The 20,636-nt window shown below is 32.2% G+C and overlaps 1 long non-coding RNA gene across 21 annotated transcripts; it reads left to right on the forward strand.

The window, feature by feature from the left end:
- The first annotated feature begins 15,653 nt into the window (after positions 1-15,653).
- Positions 15,654-20,599, forward strand: LOC127736688 (uncharacterized). 21 transcript variants are annotated; one of them, XR_007999118.1, is made up of 8 exons: positions 15,654-16,452; positions 16,643-16,771; positions 16,815-17,029; positions 17,288-17,416; positions 17,503-17,545; positions 17,693-17,735; positions 17,908-18,251; positions 18,295-20,599. It is a non-coding gene; the product is annotated as an uncharacterized LOC127736688 (long non-coding RNA). The 21 variants fall into 21 exon arrangements; XR_007999128.1 differs by having other exon boundaries at positions 17,288-17,373; XR_007999119.1 differs by lacking the exon at positions 17,693-17,735.
- The last annotated feature ends 37 nt before the right edge of the window (positions 20,600-20,636 follow it).

Consider the following 20,636-nt stretch of genomic DNA (forward strand, 5'->3'; position numbering starts at 1 on the left):
TTCTTTTGTGAGAAGAGTCAACACTTAGGTTTCTATCAGCCTGTGGTTCAAAGTTTTTTTCAACATCAATAACTCATTGCTTCATGAAATTTTAGATATATGGACAGCTGCTTATTATTGACCAAAAATAAAGTATCTAGAACAAAATTTAAAAAAGATTTATTTTTAGCTCACCTGGCCCAAAGGGAAAAGTGAGCTATTCTCATCACTTGACGTACTTTGTCCGTTGTCGTCGTCGTTCGCTTTTTACATTCTGAACTTCTTCAAGAGAACCACTGAATGGAATGGAACCAAACATGGCATGAATGTTCCTTATGAGGTGCTGACCAAGTGTTGTTACTTTGTAGCCGATCCATCATCCAAGATGGCCGCCAGCAGGGGACTTAGTTTAACATAGGACCCTATGGCAAATACATACAAATGTCTTCTTTTAGAGAACCACAGAATGGAATAAAACCAAACATATTATGAATGTTCCTTATGAGGTGTTGAGCAAGTGATGTTACTTTGTAGTCGATCCATCATCCAAGTTGGCCACCAGCGTGGGACTTAGTTTAACATAAGACCCTATTGGAAATGTATACAAAAGTCTTCTTCTAGAGAACCACTGAATGGAATGCAATATTGAACCAAATTTGGCCTCAATCATTGTTTAAGTATCTGTTATGATTTTTATTTTTTTTTATATGATTTCAAAAACCCAATTAGAGTCAGGTGAGCGACACAGGCTCTTGAGAGCCTCTAGTTCATTTTTGTTGAGCCTTCGACTTTAGTCGAAAAAGCGAGACATAGCGATCCTACATTCTGTCAGCGGTGGCGTCCACAAATATTCACTCTGTGGTTAAAGCTTTTGAAATTTTAATAACTTTCTTAAACTATCCTGGATTTCTACCAAACTTGGACAGAAGCTTGTTTATGATCATAAGATAGTATCCAGAAGTAAATTTTGTAAAAATAAAATTCCATTTTTTCCGTATTTTACTTATAAATGGACTTAGTTTTTCTGCCAGGAAACATTACATACAGTATGCAGTTAAAGTTTTTAAAACATTTATAAGATTCATAAACTAATCTGGATTTTTACCAAACTTGGACAGAAGCTTTTTACAATCAAAAGATAGTATCGAGATGAATATTTTTATTGATTGTTTTCCTCATTTTTGTTGAGTGTGCGATTAACAGCAAAAGTGGGCGAGACACTGGGTTCCGCAGAACCCTTACGATTTTTGTTCATATTTTACTGATAAATTGACTAGTTATTTTTACAGTTAACATTCAGATTTAGTCTTGAGGTTAAAGTTTTTCATTCATCAATAACTATGTAAACCTTCATCGAATTTTAGGATATTTGGACAGAAGTTTGTTTATGACCAAAAAACAGTAATCCAGAGCAATTAAAATTTTGAAAATAATAATTTTCATTTTCCCGTAATTTACTGATAAATGGACTTAGTTTAAAAACTAACATGTAGATACAGTCTGAGGTTAAGATTTTCAATCATCAATAATTTTGTCAAATCTTCATGGAAATAAGGACAGAAGCTTAGTTATGACTAAAACACAGTAATCAGAGCAAACTTTTCTAAATATATTTTTTTCCTTATTTAACTGATAAATCATGATAAATGGACTTGTTTTTTTTTTTACACTTTACAAGTAGATACAGTCTGGAGTTAAGTTTGTTGCACATTAATTACTTTGTCAAACCTTCATAGAAATTTATAAAACTTTGGCAGCTTTTTTATGATTAAGAGATAACAAGTCTGTTATTCAAGATCTATAAGCATCCAATTTGTCAAAGAAAACATTAAGAATTTTTTTTTATAGTATTTTAGTGGTAAATGGATTTGCTTGTGTGATCAGCATTACACTTACAGTTGCCAAACCCATTATGAATTTTGTGTGTGTGTATCTAGAGGAATATAATAGCTTTTAAATAAAAATACTGCAACGGAGTAGGCATTAAGTGTTATCCTTACGAGTCTGTTCGTACTTCCTGAAATTGGTTGCCGTTCTCTTTAAGTTTGCCTCAACCAATTTGTATAAAACTTATACACAATGCTTATAACCACAAAACTCTGATCAAATTTATCACTTTTATCATTCTTGAGTTATGTCCCTTTATAACGTTACATCATCTATGTCTCATGGACACATTCTTCATTTATTTGTAGTTCACATTTAGGTAAAGTCTTGGATTAAAATTAATCAATAACCATCATAGAATTTTATAAAATGTTGACAGAAGCTTTCATACTTCATGCATGATTTGGAGAACATTTATAAGGAAATTATTTTTTCTGTAATTTTTGTTGAGTCTTTAACATTTTGTTGTGGAAGATAGATGTAGAAATCCTACATAATCCATCTGTATCCCTATATTATAACTTCAAGACTCGGTCTGTGGTAATAGTTCATTAAGACATCAATAACTTTGTCAAAACTTGTGCAATTATTATATATACAAATTTTGAACAGCCCTTAGAAGCTTTTCTATGATAAAAAGTAAAATAACAAAAATAACCTGTTCAGCATGGTTTGTGCATCTGTCTGTCATCACAAATTGTAGGAAAACTCAAATTTGCTTTTAAGAATTATCTTTAAATCTTAACAAGAAGCAAGAGAAACATAACAGGCAAAACACAGGATTCATGGAACCCTTTAAAATATTTTATAAAGTTTTTTTTGCATTGTTTCTGACTGTCAACCAACTAAGATGAGATGGATTGATGCAAATGAATAAATTTTGTCTCCAAAAAACCAGACTAGATGTTTTCAAAGTTGCAAATAGATATATTCCCGAAGGGCAGAGAAAAGTCTTAAACATTTATGTATTCATATATAGATATCATTATTATAAATTTGTTTTCTTTCTAAATGCAATATAATGAGTAACCAAAAAGACTTTTTCATCATGTTCAGGATACAGACGAAATGTTTTGTTTATTTTAATTTACCTATCAGAAAATGTATGGCCAATAATTCTAGCATTCATCAAGCTCAAGATTTACAAGTAGTCTTTTGAATGCACTAACCTTCCCATAAAATAATTGAATAAAAAAAGCACAGCAACAATTTGCCTCTTTATCATTCTATGATAAGATGATAAACTTGGGAACTGTAGAGAGACTGAATAAATATCTCACATTAAGGTGATACCCAACACTACAGGGAGATAACTCTGTAAAATCAGCTAAACCGTTAATCGCATTGTATTGTTTTAAAGAAAATATTAAGCTTCTCAATGATCAAAATTAGTTTGCCAAACTGCTATGTATCCAATGAAATTTTCCGATAAAGTGATTTGTTGAAGATTTTTGAAATTTTTATATTTCTTTCATTTAAGGATCAAATCAAATATTGTGTCAAAATTTTATAAAAATTAAACGAGCCAAATTAATTTTAGTCAAGGTCTTGGATACAAGCTTAAGGTGACTTTACTTAGGCATTCTAATGTAGAATTTTTGTGTTCAAATATCTTGTATAAGCAGACATGGGGATCAACAGAATGTCAAAAATAACAAGTAAAGTAAAGACACTTATCTGTTTTGAAATCAACAACTGTTGACCTCTAGATGTCCTTTAGTTATTTGTTTTGTTGGGTTGCTGCAGTTTCATTGTTGTTCACCCTTTGAATTTTTTTTATTGATATGCTGAAGATAGACCAGTGTTCCCCAAGATACATTGAAATTAACGAAATCAATTATTTTATTTATATAGGGGAAACTTAATTTTTATATGCACGTTTACAGCAGAGTTCACGAAAATGGTCGGTCCTGTCGGTCAAAATGAGGCTCGGACCAGTATTTTGAAGGCTAGTGCCGGTCCCGATGACCGATGTAAAAACAGCCGTTGTAGTGCTTATTTTGGCACTTTTTTACATCGGTTATTAGATGTACCGCAACTGTTTCCAATAAGTGTTTACATCGGTTATCAGACGTACCCGCTGCCAATTTCCGGTACTGGTTTACGGCTTTATTATAAACAAACCAAAGCGGCGATCTACACATGGCCTACTCAATTTGTTCATAGAGCCATCCCTGGCAAACAATGGGCGATTGAACCCTACAATGGAGCAAACAAATACTGTAACAGCCGAGAAAGTGATTCAGATGATAAAATGGATAGTGAAGATGACTTTAAATAAGAACAATCAGAAGACCTGAACTGGTCCTTCATTGTTAATTTGCCTGTGGGTGCGAAGAATAAAACTAATATTAATAAAGTTATTTTTCGATAAAATATGTCATTAATTTTATTTCAGGATAAAATTGACAGATTTTGTAGGACTGACAAATAATCATGCTTTGTCGGTCCCATGACCGACGGGTCAAAATAAGTTTTCGCGAACTCTGGTTTACAGGACGTATTATGGTATACCATTGTCCGTCAGTCTGTCCGTCATTCATCAACATGCTGGACATTAACTCAAATACGCTTGAAGTAATTTGCATAAAACTTTGGTGAATTGTTAATTTCTATTGACATGATATAATATATTTTTATAAATTTTAGATTATATGTTTAAGAGTTATGGGGTTTTATAAATTAAAAAAAGGGGGATTTTCCAGTTTTCATACAATAACTCAAGAATGCTTTCACCAACTTGCAAGAAATTGTGGTGAATTGTTTATATCTATTGACGTGAGCTCCCTTTCGATTTTTATAAATTTTAGTTATTAAGTTTCTGATTACAGGGTTTTATTCATAAAAAAGGGGTATTTTTCAGTTTTCGCACAAAAACTCAAAAATGCTTTCAGCAATTCTTATGAATCTTAAGTGAATTATTTACATCTATTCATGTAAGCTCTCTTTTGATTTTTAGCTCACCTGGCCCACAGGGCCAAGTGGGCTTTTCTCATCACTTGGCGTCAGTCGTCGTCCGCCGTTGTTAACTTTTACAAAAACCTACTCCTCTGAAACTACTGGGCCAAATTTGACCAAACTTGGCCACAATCATTATTGGGGTATCTAGTTTAAAAAATGTGTCGGGTGACCCAGCCAACCAACCAAGATGGCCGCCATGGCTAAAAATAGAACATAGGGGTAAAATGTAGATTTTGGCTTATATCTCTGAAACCAAAGCATTTAGAGCAAATCTGACATGGGGTAAAATTGTTTATCAGGTCAAGACCTATCTGCCCTGAAATTTTCGGATGAATCGGACAATCCGTTGTTGGGTTGCTGCCCCTGAATTGGTAATTTTAAGGAAATTTTGCCGTTTTTGGTTATTATCTTGAATATTATTATAGATAGAGATAAACTGTAATCAGCAATAATGTTCAGCAAAGTAAGATCTACAAATAAATCAACTTGACCAAAATGGTCAGTTGACCCCTTAAGGAGTTATTGCCCTTTATAGTCAATTTTTAACCATTTTTCTTAAATTTTTGTAATCTTTTACAAAAATCTTCTCCTCTGAAACTACTAAGACAAATTTAACCAGACTTGTCCACAATCATCATTAGGGTTTCTAGTTTAAATTGGCCAGTTTTTAAATACAAGGAAGAACAACTTTTAATTTAATCGGCACAGGGTGCATGCGGATGAACTAGTGGCCGCATTATCTAGGACGGTATTTTCTAGGGTTGGACTGTTCAGTACAATTACCAAAAAAAACACGTGGTCATGACTGGTTTACATTTTACATAAGTTGAGAAACCAACGTTTTGCAATGTCGATCAATGGCCTATAATTGATCTGATAATTTTCTAAGTGCCGTGATAATTAATAGAAACAGTCTTATGTGATCTTGCAGAAAATCAGAAACGGACCAGCTTGTCTGGCAAAACAGCCGTTGGCGTTTCTCTGGTTCCCTGCTGTTTATATCGCGAAAATCTCGGCATTTTTCTGACTTCGAAATACTGTCAAACAGAAATTCGTAAATCTTCCATGAAAAGGAAGTTCAGCTAGCTGTATAAAATGTCAAATTAAGTGCATGGCTTCACCTGACAGCTTTGGTGTCAAACACAATGTTAATTAACACCAATAATCTTTGCTTTATGTCATTAAACAAAAATGTTTGACAAAAATAATAAGTTACTTCCCCTTTTTTATCACCTTTTCACAATATATTCCGTTAATATATGTTTTTTTTTCCGTAAACAAAAATAATAGTATAACAAATTGAATGAAAATGCATATTAGAATATTACTTTTAATTAATTTTCACCTGAAAACACTTAAAATATAAATATTTTGAAACTTTTTTTTTTCATCTTTACCTCCATTAATTGATCTATCAAGTGCATTCAAATAATAATTCAATTTTAAATGAAATTAACACAATTTAGATAACATAGTAATATTATAACAAATGATGGTACCAACTGTTAAACTCACATGTAACTCATTAGCCACTAAGGTTATGAAATCAGCTGCAGTGTTTATATGTAATTGGTGACTTCTAATGACCCGAGATTATAGTTAAACATAAAAAATTGTCTCATAAGTATTGAATTTTACTACTCCTCTTTAACTGAAACTTGATTTTACCTTAGTGCCTGAGTTATATGCTAATATTTCATGAGGCTTAAATAATTGCCCTTTTTTCAATGACATTTACACATAAAATTGTCCTTTTTCTGACTAGAGCACCCTTCCCTTTTCAAATCCTGACTAGAACACTGTATATTCATGTGAATGTAAATATATATATTTAACAAACAATAGTTAATTTCAGTCCCAAAGATTTTCTTTTTTATTTGGTTGAATTTGTAATACAGATTATATTTTTTCTTAAGTCCCAATACCAGGAATCATCCAGGACTTTATTGGGTTTTTTTTCATTCAGATAGAATTTGTAAAAGTCCTGAAAGTAGGATGAATGTTGATGGAAAAGTCCTGATATATCCTGGTTTATATAATATGATTTTTAAAAGTCTTGAGATATCCTGAGAATTCCCCCAGTTATAAGCTGCTTGATTTGAAAGTCCTGACATTTCCTGGAATTCTCCCATTAAGTTTTTTCCTTAAAACAGGGCTTAATGCCTAACAGGATATTTTCAGGATATCCCAGGATAATCTTGAGATATCCTGATTATAAAAGTTGTCAGGATTTATTTCTGCAAGGGTACTGGGCCAAGTTCATTATAGATAGAGATAATTGTAAGCAGCAAGAATGTTCAGTAAAGTAAGATCTACAAACATCACCATCACCAAAACACAATTTTGTCATAAATCCATCTGTGTCCTTTGTTTAATATGCACATAGACCAAGGTGAGCGACACAGGCTCTTTAGAGCCTCTAGTTATAAATTTCTAATATGATATTGAGAATAAATTTAACTTTATTTGTTGAGTCTGACAACAGATTTACTAAGTATTGAGCAACAGTGTATTGCACAACAGCAAGGAATCTTTAATTGAATATAAATTCAATTCATATAACCAATTTCAACTTCTTTGACTACATTTATTCAGAAACCTATAATATGTCAAATATTCAATTACAATCTAAATTCAGACCTGTATCAGGCTTGAATATTATTTCCATTTTTGCCCCAACTGTCTGCAGGCGTACCTAGTTGTTCTCAGCGAAGAAGAGGAAACATTAAACAATAGAATTGGTAATGATTCAATGAGACTATTTTATTTTATAAATTGCACAGAAATTTTTTTTATATAAAGACGAAAGGGGGTCACATGCCTTACTTTTTTGAAGAATTCAATTTGTCCTGTAAAGGAGTGGGGGCGGTGCATTAAGGCCTGGTTTTGGCCCAAGAAAATAAAATGTTAGATAACTATTTCAAATTGGCACATAATGTTTAGAAATGCATAGGGTCAAGAAATATAAATGAAAAACATAAAGATTTTTATCTGATGACGTCACAATTACGTCATAATATGTACTGTTTTCACAAAAACAATGAAAAATACAGAATTTTTGCAGTTTTGTATCTTTATTTCCATTGTGGAAAAATTGTGTGCAGCCAAGAAATAACAAAAAAAATTAACAGAAGCTTTATTATAACTATTGACATAATCTCACCAAATATAAAGTTGTTTCTTTGTTTGGTTTGTTTTCTGTGATATCCATTTGACGTGGCTAGGTACTTATATATCCCGTCAATGTGTTTGTATTATCTTTCATTTTTGCTGGTGTGTTTTGTATATGCGACTTTTTGTGTTTCTGTGGTTCTTATAACGTGACTCTGTACTTTAAAAGATCCCGTCATTATGTTATTGTTCTATTATATGTCATTATGTTATTGTTCTATTATAAATTTGAAAATACTCTGAACGATAAACGACAAATTTATTTTACTCCCGTAGTGGTATTAACCATATGTGGATTCTTAAAAATTCTAAAGAACTTCTGGACAATTTTAAATCTCGGTCTATTTCTGAAATTAATTCTAACATAACTTTTGATTTTTTTACCCTGTATACCAACATTCCCCATGTGAAATTATAAAATTGTTTTGAATAAACATTGAATGACAAAATTTCTTCTTAAGTGACGTTTACATTTTCTGACGTCAGACACGCGAAGCAATGAATGTGGTTTTTAATTTGATAGATGCTTTTGTTCTTTTTTGTAAATAATTGTTTGTTTTGATATTGTAACACAGTGATGACTGCTGTACCCATATTTTGACTATTTTATTTAGGATGTCTGTTTTGTTCACACATCGTTGTAAATATAACGGAATTTGATAAGACTGTCGTACAAGTGAGAGGTTTAGCGCTATAAAACCAGGTTCAATCCACCATTTTCTACATTTGAAAATGCCTGTACCAAGTCAGGAATATGACAGTTGTTGTCCATTCGTTTGATGTGTTTTGTCATTTGATTTTGCCATGTGATTAGGGACTTTCCGATTGAATTTTCCTCAGAGTTCAGTATTTTTGTGATTTTACTTTTTTCTTTGGTGTGCACATATTTTTTCAATCTAAAATATACTTGAAATTTGATGAAAAATCACGAAATTTTACAAAACATGGAAATTAAGTCATGATTTGTTGCCATGGAAACTTGTTAAATGTCTTACTTATTTTGTTTTCAGTAAGTTTAGAATATGTATGACAACTTTTAAATTTGCAGTAATTTTTGGGCCAAATATGTGCCTTATTGCCCCTTCTCCTTTTAATACAATTATCTCCCCTTGATTTTTTTGTTGAAAAACAACACTTGATTTTTTTACAGTTTAATCCTTTAATTTCAAGTTTTAGATGGTCAAATAATTACCATTAAACTTACAAAATTTCATGCCTTCTAAACTGGAATCTAAAGCATTCATGGTAATATTTTCAAAGGCTTACACCAAATTAATTTATTACGACTACTTATAAAGCTTAAAACAATTGAAAACTAAATCACTTATATGAGGTATTTTCATTTTGGGTACAGACGGGAGAAAGCATGAGGTTTGATGAGATTTCAAAACGACTAAAATTTTAAACTACAATATATTGTCACTATGAAGCACACAATTATTATATATATTTATATTTCTCTAATTCTAAGCCGATTTATTGTTTTCCAAGCCGGTTGATTATTTTTATTTAATCAACGTGTGGTTCATTTGATCTCAGATCATTCATTGGTCAATTTTAGATTATATCGTCACATTTTCTTGCTTTCCTCTGAATCTCTTATTGTGACGTCATTAAAAAAGGGGACCATGTCTGATGATGTTGTATAGAAAGAACACATCTTTTTCAGATAAATCTAGAAAAAAAAAGGGGACCATGTCTGATGACGTTGTATAGAAAGAACACATCTTTTTCAGATAAATCGAGAAAAGGAATAAGTTTGCTTCATTTTAGCATAAAAATCCCTAGAGAAACTGATTCCACCAACAAATCTGGTGTAATACGATATTTATCCACTCTTGACAGTTAAATTTTGAATATTAAAAACGCTTGGGCAAGCCTTGCATTTTAAATTTGAAAATTTAACTGTCTCGAGTGGATAAATATCATATCACACTCAATGATTTATAATTATAGCTAAATCAATGACCAGATTAATGAAATATGTCAATTTCGTAAAACTTTATGTACAAGTGTTTTCATGACATCACAAATAACACAAATTCAGACTTTCAACAAACTTGAATGAAAACTTGTCAATATTAGATAGGAGACAATACAACTCGTATGTTGACAATAGAGAACTTTAAACATCAAATTGACCTTTCTGACTTTGATATTAAGTATGTTGAACCCTAAGCTCTGTTTTCAATTGTATTAATGTTGTGGAAACCCAGACGATTTCTCAACTTATTTTTATGCCCCATTTATTTTTTCTGATCTGTTCATCCGTTCCTCTGTCTGTCCCACTTCAGGTTCAAGTTTTTGGTCAAGGTAGTTTTTGATGAAGTTGAAGTCCTATCAACTAGAAACTTTGTACACATGTTCCTTATGATATGATCTTTTTAATTTTAATGCTGAATTAGAGTTTTTACCCCAATTTCAAGGTCCACTGAATATTGAAAATGATAGTGCGATTGGGGCACTTGTGTATTATGGACACATTCTTGTTTTTGCCTGTTTTGTAAATGATCACACTTAAGAAAACATGCATATAAACTTGAAAAAAAGCCTGTTCTTAACTTGCTTCTTATTTGGCTATAATAGCTGAAACAGTGAATTATTTCTATTTATTTTCTTTGTTGCTGTAAATTTAGAAATTGTTAATATTTTTTTAAAATGAATAATTTAGTACTTTCTTTAAAAATCACAATTATAAATTGATGTAATAATTTCTGAATTTACAGTATCTCAATGATTTAAATTCATAATCAAAGTTTGTATAGTTTGACATGTGAATGTTATGTTAAAAAAAAGTGGGAAAGCAGAATATGTTTTATATTCAATTTATTATATTTCAGTGTGAGGACCTACGTGGACAACCAGATGAACAGGCGTCTCCGACGAGTTGGTATGCCATACGGCTATGTGGCTCCACGAGTAGAGGCACCACGATGCTCTCGTCGTCTTTTAGGGTTGGAGCCTGAACCAGTACTTGTCCCAGTTGCCTCTCCTGAGCTGCCAAGAAATGATCAACCTGAACTTTTCGAAGCAGTCGTACCTCGTGCACGATTATTCTCCGTCATGGTTCCTGAAACAGCTATTCAAATTGCTGCTGACGTTATCATTGACGAGGATGATATGGTCGAGGTGGAGTTAGCTGGCGAGGAGCTCTCGGTTCTGGAGTCAACTCTGGAGGAGGAAGAGGTCATGGAGCTGTCTGTGGAGGCCTCTGTGCTGTGTGGTATGGACACAACGGTGGAGGACCCAGCCGACTGGTTCCTAGAGGAGACTGTGTCTTTCCTGCCAACAGAGGAGGAGACTGTTGTGTTCGAGGAGGTAGTGGATGAGGATGCAACAACCAACCACGCTGAAGAGACTGTCTGGTATGGTCCTGAAGAGGTTGAGGTTCCAGCCACTCCAGTCACACCGTATGTTGTTATAGGTAATGATGTAGGTGTTCCTTTGGACTGGGAGGTGATCCCTGCTCCAGTGGTTGAGGTTGCTCCTGTCCCTGAGGCAGCTGGGAGGTTTGCTGGGTGGAGACAGGTGGCTAGAGTGCTAGGCTGCCTTGTTACTTCATACCAAACTGTCTCAGCTGTCTAATTTTTTGGTTAATTTTTGATAAATACATATACATTTTGTATATTTTCTTTAAAAAAAAAAATTGGAAAAGTATAAACTTTTGCTTTAGTTTAAAAAAAAAGTTTGGAAAAGTATAAATTTTTGTTTTAGTTTAAAAAAAATGTTTGGAAAAGCTAATTTTTGAAACTTGAAATTTTTGTTTTGATTTATGGTCATTCAGTTTATTTTTGAAAGATTTTCATTCTTTGCTAAGTAACACAATTTCTTCAAGACTTCAAAATGAGTGTTTTAATAATTTTGGCTATTCAATCATTAAAGTTTTATGAAAATATTTTGTTTTAATTTAAATGAAAGTTTTTAATGTTTAATTTACTTAACTTGGAAATTTATAAAGAGTGTGTCTGTCTTTTTGTAACCACTGTTCTTTTTATCCAACACATGTTAAACTTTCAGGCTGGACAACTGTCAAAATGGATCACCATAATTATCAGTCAGGTCAAGGTCAATCAGTATAGATATCCAATCATTTCAGCTCAACATTTTCTTTTAAAGTTTGGTCATAGGTTAGAGGTTAAAAGTTCAGGTCAACATTGACAAGAATAGAATGTTCATTACTCCTTTAAAGGGTAGAGGTCTACTAGATTTAAGATCAAACTATTTGTAAGAATGGTTATTTGTAAGGTCAAAGACATGCAGTGTCAGGTCAAGGTCAATGTTTACTTCTACAGAATGATTATATCTGTTAGCAGGATCACAGATATGATTAATTGCTTAAAAGCAACAAACACATGTAAGAAGCATATTCCTGCTAAACAGCTTTAAATATATGTGTACCTATTTTCACAAAAATAGCTCCCTTCCCCAAGGGTTGACTGGGGTATAAAAATATGGTCATCCCTTGGTCTTCTTCTGACCGGCAGTAAAACGCTTGCCAAAGATTAGCCACCGTTTAGTTAATACATAGCCACATCCTGTTAAAATTTAAAATTTAAAAGTTGCATGATTAATACCAGAGTAACTTTTAACCTGAAGTGTGACAGACGAACGAACAGACAAACAAAAGAATGGACCGACAAACAGACGACCGGGTAAGACCAGAAAACATAATGTCCATGTATGGGGCATAAAAATCCAGCATAACAGTGCAACATTCCATTTAGCTTTTGAAATTTTGATGAAAAATACAAAATATTTCCTTTGACTCATTTAAAACATTAAAATGTCACCACCCTTTAGAAAGAAAATGAACATTAAAGTCGTCCCCTACATAAATTTCATAGTTTAAATAAAGGAATTTTTTTCAGCAATTTTCACTTCTGGATGACAGGATAAAATTACCACTTCTGTTTTATAATTCGTTGAGAGCATTTATAAAAAGTAGCAGATCAGAAGTAAAACAAAAAAAGAAAATATCACTAATTTCCTATTAAACTTCCCAAAAATTTCGCATTTGTTCATTTTAACCTTGACCACTCTTTTAAAATTAAAAAAAATATTAAAAAAGGTTTCTGTATCTTAATTTGGCAGCTTCTGATAAATTAAAGAAAATATTTGGTATACATCAATGAGGGATACTTAACAAACAACAAAAACAAGGCGTCTTTAGGTCAACATAAGTCTTCAACAAAGATAGGCATCTATACAATATGTTTAGTGTTTATAGTTCAAAATTAGTCGACAAAATTTACTAAATATCTTTAAAGAAAAAAGTCCACAAAATTTACTAAATATCTATAAAGAAAAAAGTCCACAAAATTTACTAAATATCTATAAAGAAAAAAGTCCACAAAATTTACTAAATATCTTTAAAGAAAAAGGTCCACAAAATTTACTAAATATCTATAAAGAAAAAAGTCGACTAAATTTTACTAAATATATATAAAGAAAAAAGTCGACAAAATTTACTAAATATCTATAAAGAAAAAAGTCGACTAAATTTACTAAATATCTATAAAGAAAAAAGTTGACAAAATTTACTAAATATCTATAAAGAAAAAAGTCGACAAAATTTACTAAATATCTTTAAAGAAAAAATTTACTAAATATCTATAAAGAAAAAAGTCGACAAAATTTACTAAATATCTATAAAGAAAAAAGTCCACAAAATTTACTAAATATCTTTAAAGAAAAAAGTCCACAAAATTTACTAAATATCTATAAAGAAAAAGTCCACAAAATTTACTAAATATCTATAAAGAAAAAAGTCAACTAAATTTACTAAATATCTATAAAGAAAAAAGTCGACTAAATTAACTAAATATCACTAATTTCCTATTAAACTTCCCAAAAATTTCGCATTTGTTCATTTTAACCTTGACCACTCTTTTAAAATTAAAAAAAATATTAAAAAAGGTTTCTGTATCTTAATTTGGCAGCTTCTGATAAATTAAAGAAAATATTTGGTATACATCAATGAGGGATACTTAACAAACAACAAAAACAAGGCGTCTTTAGGTCAACATAAGTCTTCAACAAAGATAGGCATCTATACAATATGTTTAGTGTTTATAGTTCAAAATTAGTCGACAAAATTTACTAAATATCTTTAAAGAAAAAAGTCCACAAAATTTACTAAATATCTATAAAGAAAAAAGTCCACAAAATTTACTAAATATCTATAAAGAAAAAAGTCCACAAAATTTACTAAATATCTTTAAAGAAAAAGGTCCACAAAATTTACTAAATATCTATAAAGAAAAAAGTCGACTAAATTTTACTAAATATATATAAAGAAAAAAGTCGACAAAATTTACTAAATATCTATAAAGAAAAAAGTCGACTAAATTTACTAAATATCTATAAAGAAAAAAGTTGACAAAATTTACTAAATATCTATAAAGAAAAAAGTCGACAAAATTTACTAAATATCTTTAAAGAAAAAATTTACTAAATATCTATAAAGAAAAAAGTCGACAAAATTTACTAAATATCTATAAAGAAAAAAGTCCACAAAATTTACTAAATATCTTTAAAGAAAAAAGTCCACAAAATTTACTAAATATCTATAAAGAAAAAGTCCACAAAATTTACTAAATATCTATAAAGAAAAAAGTCAACTAAATTTACTAAATATCTATAAAGAAAAAAGTCGACTAAATTAACTAAATATCTATAAAGAAAAGAGTAGACAAAATTAACTAAATATCTATAAAAAATAATAATAAAGCAAAATAATTAAAAATTCTTTTTTCTTGCAATTAAATAAGTTTAAAGTTTTTAATTCAGCAAAAGATTTGGGCTTTCAACAACTTGATGTGAATGATATTGCATTATTATAGTGTCTGAGTACAACATTATTACATAACTTGCTGGGTTAAAATTTCTTTTTTTACAAAAAGTATATCCAAAGTTAACACTGGCAAGTCAAGTATAACAATGTATCTAACACTGCACAATCTGCATAAACCTGCATACCTGCATAGGATAATTAGCATTGCATATATAAATTAACATGTAAAGCTTATGCTGGCTTGCTGATGTTTTCTTTCATTCTATTTAATTAACCCCTAGCCCAATATAGCAACATCTATTTAAAATTGACCTGGGACTTGGATTTTGGGCAGGTAGGGAGGAATAAGGGAAATACCTTGGCCTGGGATTTTAGGGCTTAAAGAAAGGGGAGGGGAAACCCAGGGACTCTTGTGAAGTGGGGAGATTAAAGGAGAGGGGAAACCCAGTGCCTGGTGTATTTGGGGAGATAAAAGAGGGAGAAGGTTACATCCACGGCCTGGTGAACTGAGGGAGATAAAAAAGGGAATGGGGAAAGAGTTGCTGTCCATTGAATGAAGTAAGTTATGTGTTAATGTTGTATTCACATTGTTGTGATGATTTTATTGTTGCTTTGAAGTTTGTAGAGCACAAATACCCCAGTACTTTTGGATAAAAATGATAATGAAAAAATATTTCCGTTTAAACTTTCAGTTTTTAATAAAGATATTCCAGTGTTCAAATTAACCATTAAAGTGGTCTTTCTTAAAGTTGTCAAACAAGAACCAAAGTGTACCTTTTAAACTTTAAAATATCAATTGAACATTTAATTAGAAACCTTTGGTTTAAACATTTATGCATGTTTCTGAATTCCTTTCATTGAGTAAATAAAATCTCACTCTATTTAAACAATTTTGTGTTGTAAAAAAACCACAAAAACATACAATTAAGTACTTGACCTATAGTATAGAAACTTGTTTTTGTTGGAGACTATATTGACCTCTGGGGTCCAGGTTTTTTGTCTTGTTTAGTTGCTGTCTTAATAACATAATCCCTGAAGTCATTTTCAATTAATCATAGACAAAGGACAAATTATAAAAAACCCAGAATAACCAAATCCTTCATATTAACTTATAATAACTGTTAAATTTTCCTTCAAATTAAATATATGTTTCACTCATCTCCTTCGTTTAGATAAATTTTAAAGTGAAACAGAGAATGGAAGCCAAATATTTAAAATTTAGATTAATTGAAATAGCCTCCCCTCTTAAAAAAAAATATAGAACAAATTTTAACAGAAAAAAGGGGGACGGAAACCTAAAGATACAGAATTAAAATAAAGTGATAAAAAGATCCTCCGTCCTTTTCTAAACTTCTTTTTAAAGTTTTAAATTTGATAAGTTAGATGTTCCCTGAATTTAGAGTATCCATGGGAACATGTCGCATTTTTACCAGAAATTAATATACCCATAGGAACATTACGGTACATGTTCCTCTCCAAAGTAATAAAGGTATCCATTGGAACATCACATGTTCCTCTCCAAAGTAATAAAGGTATCCATTGGAACATCACATGTTCCTCTCCAAAGTAATAAAGGTATCCATAGGAACATCACATGTTCCTCTCAAAAGTAATGAAGGTATCCATAGGAACATCACATGTTCCTCTCCAAAGTAATGAAGGTATCCATTGGAACATCACATGTTCCGCTCCAAAGTAATGAAGGTATCCATTGGAACATCACATGTTCCTCTCCAAAGTAATGAAGGTATCCATAGGAACATAACATGTTCCGCTCCAAAGTAATGTTCCGCTCCAAAGTAATAAAGGTATCCATAGGAACATCACACGTTCCGCTCAAAAGTAATGAAGGTATCCATAGGAACATCACATGTTCCGCTCCAAAGTAATGAAGGTATCCATTGGAACATCACATGTTCCTCTCCAAAGTAATGAAGGTATCCATAGGAACATCACATGTTCCGCTCCAAAGTAATGAAGGTATCAATTGGAACATCACATGATTCGCTCCAAAGTAATGAAGGTATCCATAGGAACATCACATGTTCCTCTCCAAAGTAATAAGGGTATCCATTGGAACATCACATGTTCCTCTCCAAAGTAATAAAGGTATCCATAGGAACATCACATGTTCCTCTCCAAAGTAATGAAGGTATCCATAGGAACATCACATGTTCCTCTCCAAAGTAATCAAGGTATCCATAGGAACATCACATGTTCCTCTCCAAAGTAATCAAGGTATCCATAGAAACATCACATGTTCCTCTCCAAAGTAATAAAGGTATCCATAGAAACAATACATGTTCCTCTCCAAAGTAATGAAGGTATCCATAGGAACATCACATATTCCTCTCCAAAGTAATGAAGGTATCCATAGGAACATCAGATGTTCCTCTCCAAAGTAATCAAGGTATCCATAGGAACATCACATGTTCCTCTCCAAAGTAATCAAGGTATCCATAGAAACATCACATGTTCCTCTCCAAAGTAATAAAGGTATCCATAGGAACATCACATGTTCCTCTCCAAAGTAATAAAGGTATCCATAGGAACATCACATGTTCCTCTCCAAAGTAATAAAGGTATCCATAGGAACATCACATGTTCCTCTCCAAAGTAATGAAGGTATCCATAGGAACAATACATGTTCCTCTCCAAAGTAATGAAGGTATCCATTGGAACATCACATGTTCCGCTCCAAAGTAATGAAGGTATCCATTGGAACATCACATGTTCCTCTCCAAAGTAATGAAGGTATCCATAGGAACATAACATGTTCCGCTCCAAAGTAATGTTCCGCTCCAAAGTAATAAAGGTATCCATAGGAACATCACACGTTCCGCTCAAAAGTAATGAAGGTATCCATAGGAACATCACATGTTCCGCTCCAAAGTAATGAAGGTATCCATTGGAACATCACATGTTCCTCTCCAAAGTAATGAAGGTATCCATAGGAACATCACATGTTCCGCTCCAAAGTAATGAAGGTATCAATTGGAACATCACATGATTCGCTCCAAAGTAATGAAGGTATCCATAGGAACATCACATGTTCCTCTCCAAAGTAATAAGGGTATCCATTGGAACATCACATGTTCCTCTCCAAAGTAATAAAGGTATCCATAGGAACATCACATGTTCCTCTCCAAAGTAATGAAGGTATCCATAGGAACATCACATGTTCCTCTCCAAAGTAATCAAGGTATCCATAGAAACATCACATGTTCCTCTCCAAAGTAATAAAGGTATCCATAGGAACATCACATGTTCCTCTCCAAAGTAATGAAGGTATCCATAGGAACAATACATGTTCCTCTCCAAAGTAATGAAGGTATCCATAGGAACATCACATGTTCCTCTCCAAAGTAATGAAGGTATCCATAGGAACATCACATGTTCCTCTCCAAAGTAATAAAGGTATCCATAGGAACATCACATGTTCCTCTCCAAAGTAATAAAGGTATCCATAAGAACATCACATGTTCCTCTCCAAAGTAATGAAGGTATCCATAGGAACATCACATGTTCCTCTCCAAAGTAATAAAGGTATCCATAGGAACATCCTATGTGTCTTACCAATGTAAATAAGGTATCCATAGGAACATGGGAGCCTCGGTGGCCAAGTGGTCTAAGTAGCCAGTCAACACTGAGGTTGTGAATTCAAACCCCGCTCGTGCGGTTGCACATGACTCCAATCTTAATTGACTTAGGGTTGTCAGTTTTCCTATTGAAGGTCAGTGGTTTTCTCCAGGCACTCTGGCTTCCTCCACCAATACAAACTGGCCGCCATGAGATAGCCAAAGTAGTGCTTAAAAGTGGCGTTAAAACACCAAAAAATCAAATTCAAATCCATAGGTGCACTGCATGCTCCAAATTTACTGGTATCTGATATCCATTGGAATCCAAATTTAGTTGTTCAGTTTGTATTGATGACAGAATTGGCTTTACAATGAACTTTGAACTCAAAGAAATGGATACACATGTTTCAGAAAAGTAAGTTTGGTACCTATATCTCTTTTCACACTTTTGTTGTTTTTAAATAATTTGTAAATTTTATTGTAAATGTAACATACTTAAGTTGTCAAATTTTTGTGTAAAAAGGGGAATGACCATTTCAAAACTGTTTTTCAATATTTTTGTTAAAGATTTTCAGAAGGAAACAGAAAAATTATTTATAAAAATGTGGATAGTGTCAAATGTGTATATAGTTTTAAGAAAAATAGAAAAAAAACAAAAAAAAGCATGGGTGATGGTTTTTAATGATTTTAAGAAAAATAGAAAAAAAAAAAAAAAAAAATATGCATGGGTGATGGTTTTTGTCGAGCCTGCGACTTTTGTCGCAGAAAGCTCGACATAGGGATAGCGATCCGGCGGCGGCGGCGGCTACGGCGGCGGCGGCGGCGTTAGCTAACTTCTTAAAAGCTTTATATTTTAGAAGATGGAAGACCTGGATGCTTCATACTTTGTATATGGATGCCTCATGTTACGAAGTTTCCGTCAGTCACATGTCCAATGTCCTTGACCTCATTTTCATGGTTCAGTGACTACTTGAAAAAAAAGTTCAGATTTTTTGTAATGTTAAATTCTCTCTTATTATAAGTAATAGGATAACTATATTTGGTATGTGCGTACCTTGCAAGGTCCTCATGCCCGTCAGACAGTTTTCACTTGACCTCGACCTCATTTCATGGATCAGTGAACAAGGTTAAGTTTTGGTGGTCAAGTCCATATCTCAGATACTATAAGCAATAGGTCTAGTATATTCGGTGTATGGAAGGACTGTAAGGTGTACATGTCCAACTGGCAGGTGTCATCTGACCTTGACCTCATTTTCATGGTTCAGTGGTTACAGTTAAGTTTTTGTGTTTTGGTCTGTTTTTCTTATACTGTATGCAATAGGTCTACTATATTTGGTGTATGGAATGATTGTAAGGTGTACATGTCTAGCTGGCAGGTGTCATCTGACCTTGACCTCATTTTCATGGTTCAGTGGTCAAAGTTAAGTTTTTGAGTTTTGGTCTTTTTTTCTAATACTGCATGCAATAGGTCAGCTATATTTGGTGTATGGAATGATTGTAAGGTGTACATGTCTAGCTGGCAGGTGTCATCTTACCTTGACCTCATTTTCATGGTTCAGTGGTCAAAGTTAAGTTTTTGAGTTTTGGTCTTTTTTTCTAATACTATATGCAATAGTTCAACTATATTTGGTGTATGGAAATATTTTATGATCTATATGTCAGTCACGCAGGTTTTATTTGACCTTGACCTCATTTTCAAGGTTCATTGCTCAGTGTTAAGTTTTTGTGTTTTCGTCTGTTTTTCTTAAACTATAAGCAATAGGTCAACTATATTTGTTGTATGGAAGAATTGTTAGCTGTACTTGCCTAACTAGCATGGTTCATCTGACCTTGACCTCATTTTCATGGTTCATTGGTCAATGTTTAGTTTACTTGGTTAATGTTAAGTTTATGTGACAGTTGTAATAAAGCTTTATATTTAGGACTATCAACATAATATCAATGATTAGTAAAGAAGGCGAGACATTTCAGCGTGTGCACTCTTGTTAATGATTTTAAGAAAAATAGAAAAAAAAAAAAAAAAAAAAATATGCATGGGTGATGGTTTTTAATGATTTTAAGAAAAATAGTAAAAAAGAAAAAAGAAAAAAAAAAAAAAATGCATGGGTGATGGTTTTTAATGATTTTAAGAAAAATAGAAAAAAAAAAAAAAAAAAATATATGCATGGGTGATGGTTTTTAATGATTTTAAGAAAAATAGTAAAAAAAAAAAAAAAGAAAAAAAAAAAAATATGCATGGGTGATGGTTTTTAATGATTTTAAGAAAA

This window comes from Mytilus californianus, unplaced genomic scaffold (genome assembly GCF_021869535.1).
Source record: "Mytilus californianus isolate M0D057914Y unplaced genomic scaffold, xbMytCali1.0.p SCAF_35, whole genome shotgun sequence".
Lineage (NCBI taxonomy): Eukaryota > Metazoa > Mollusca > Bivalvia > Mytilida > Mytilidae > Mytilus > Mytilus californianus.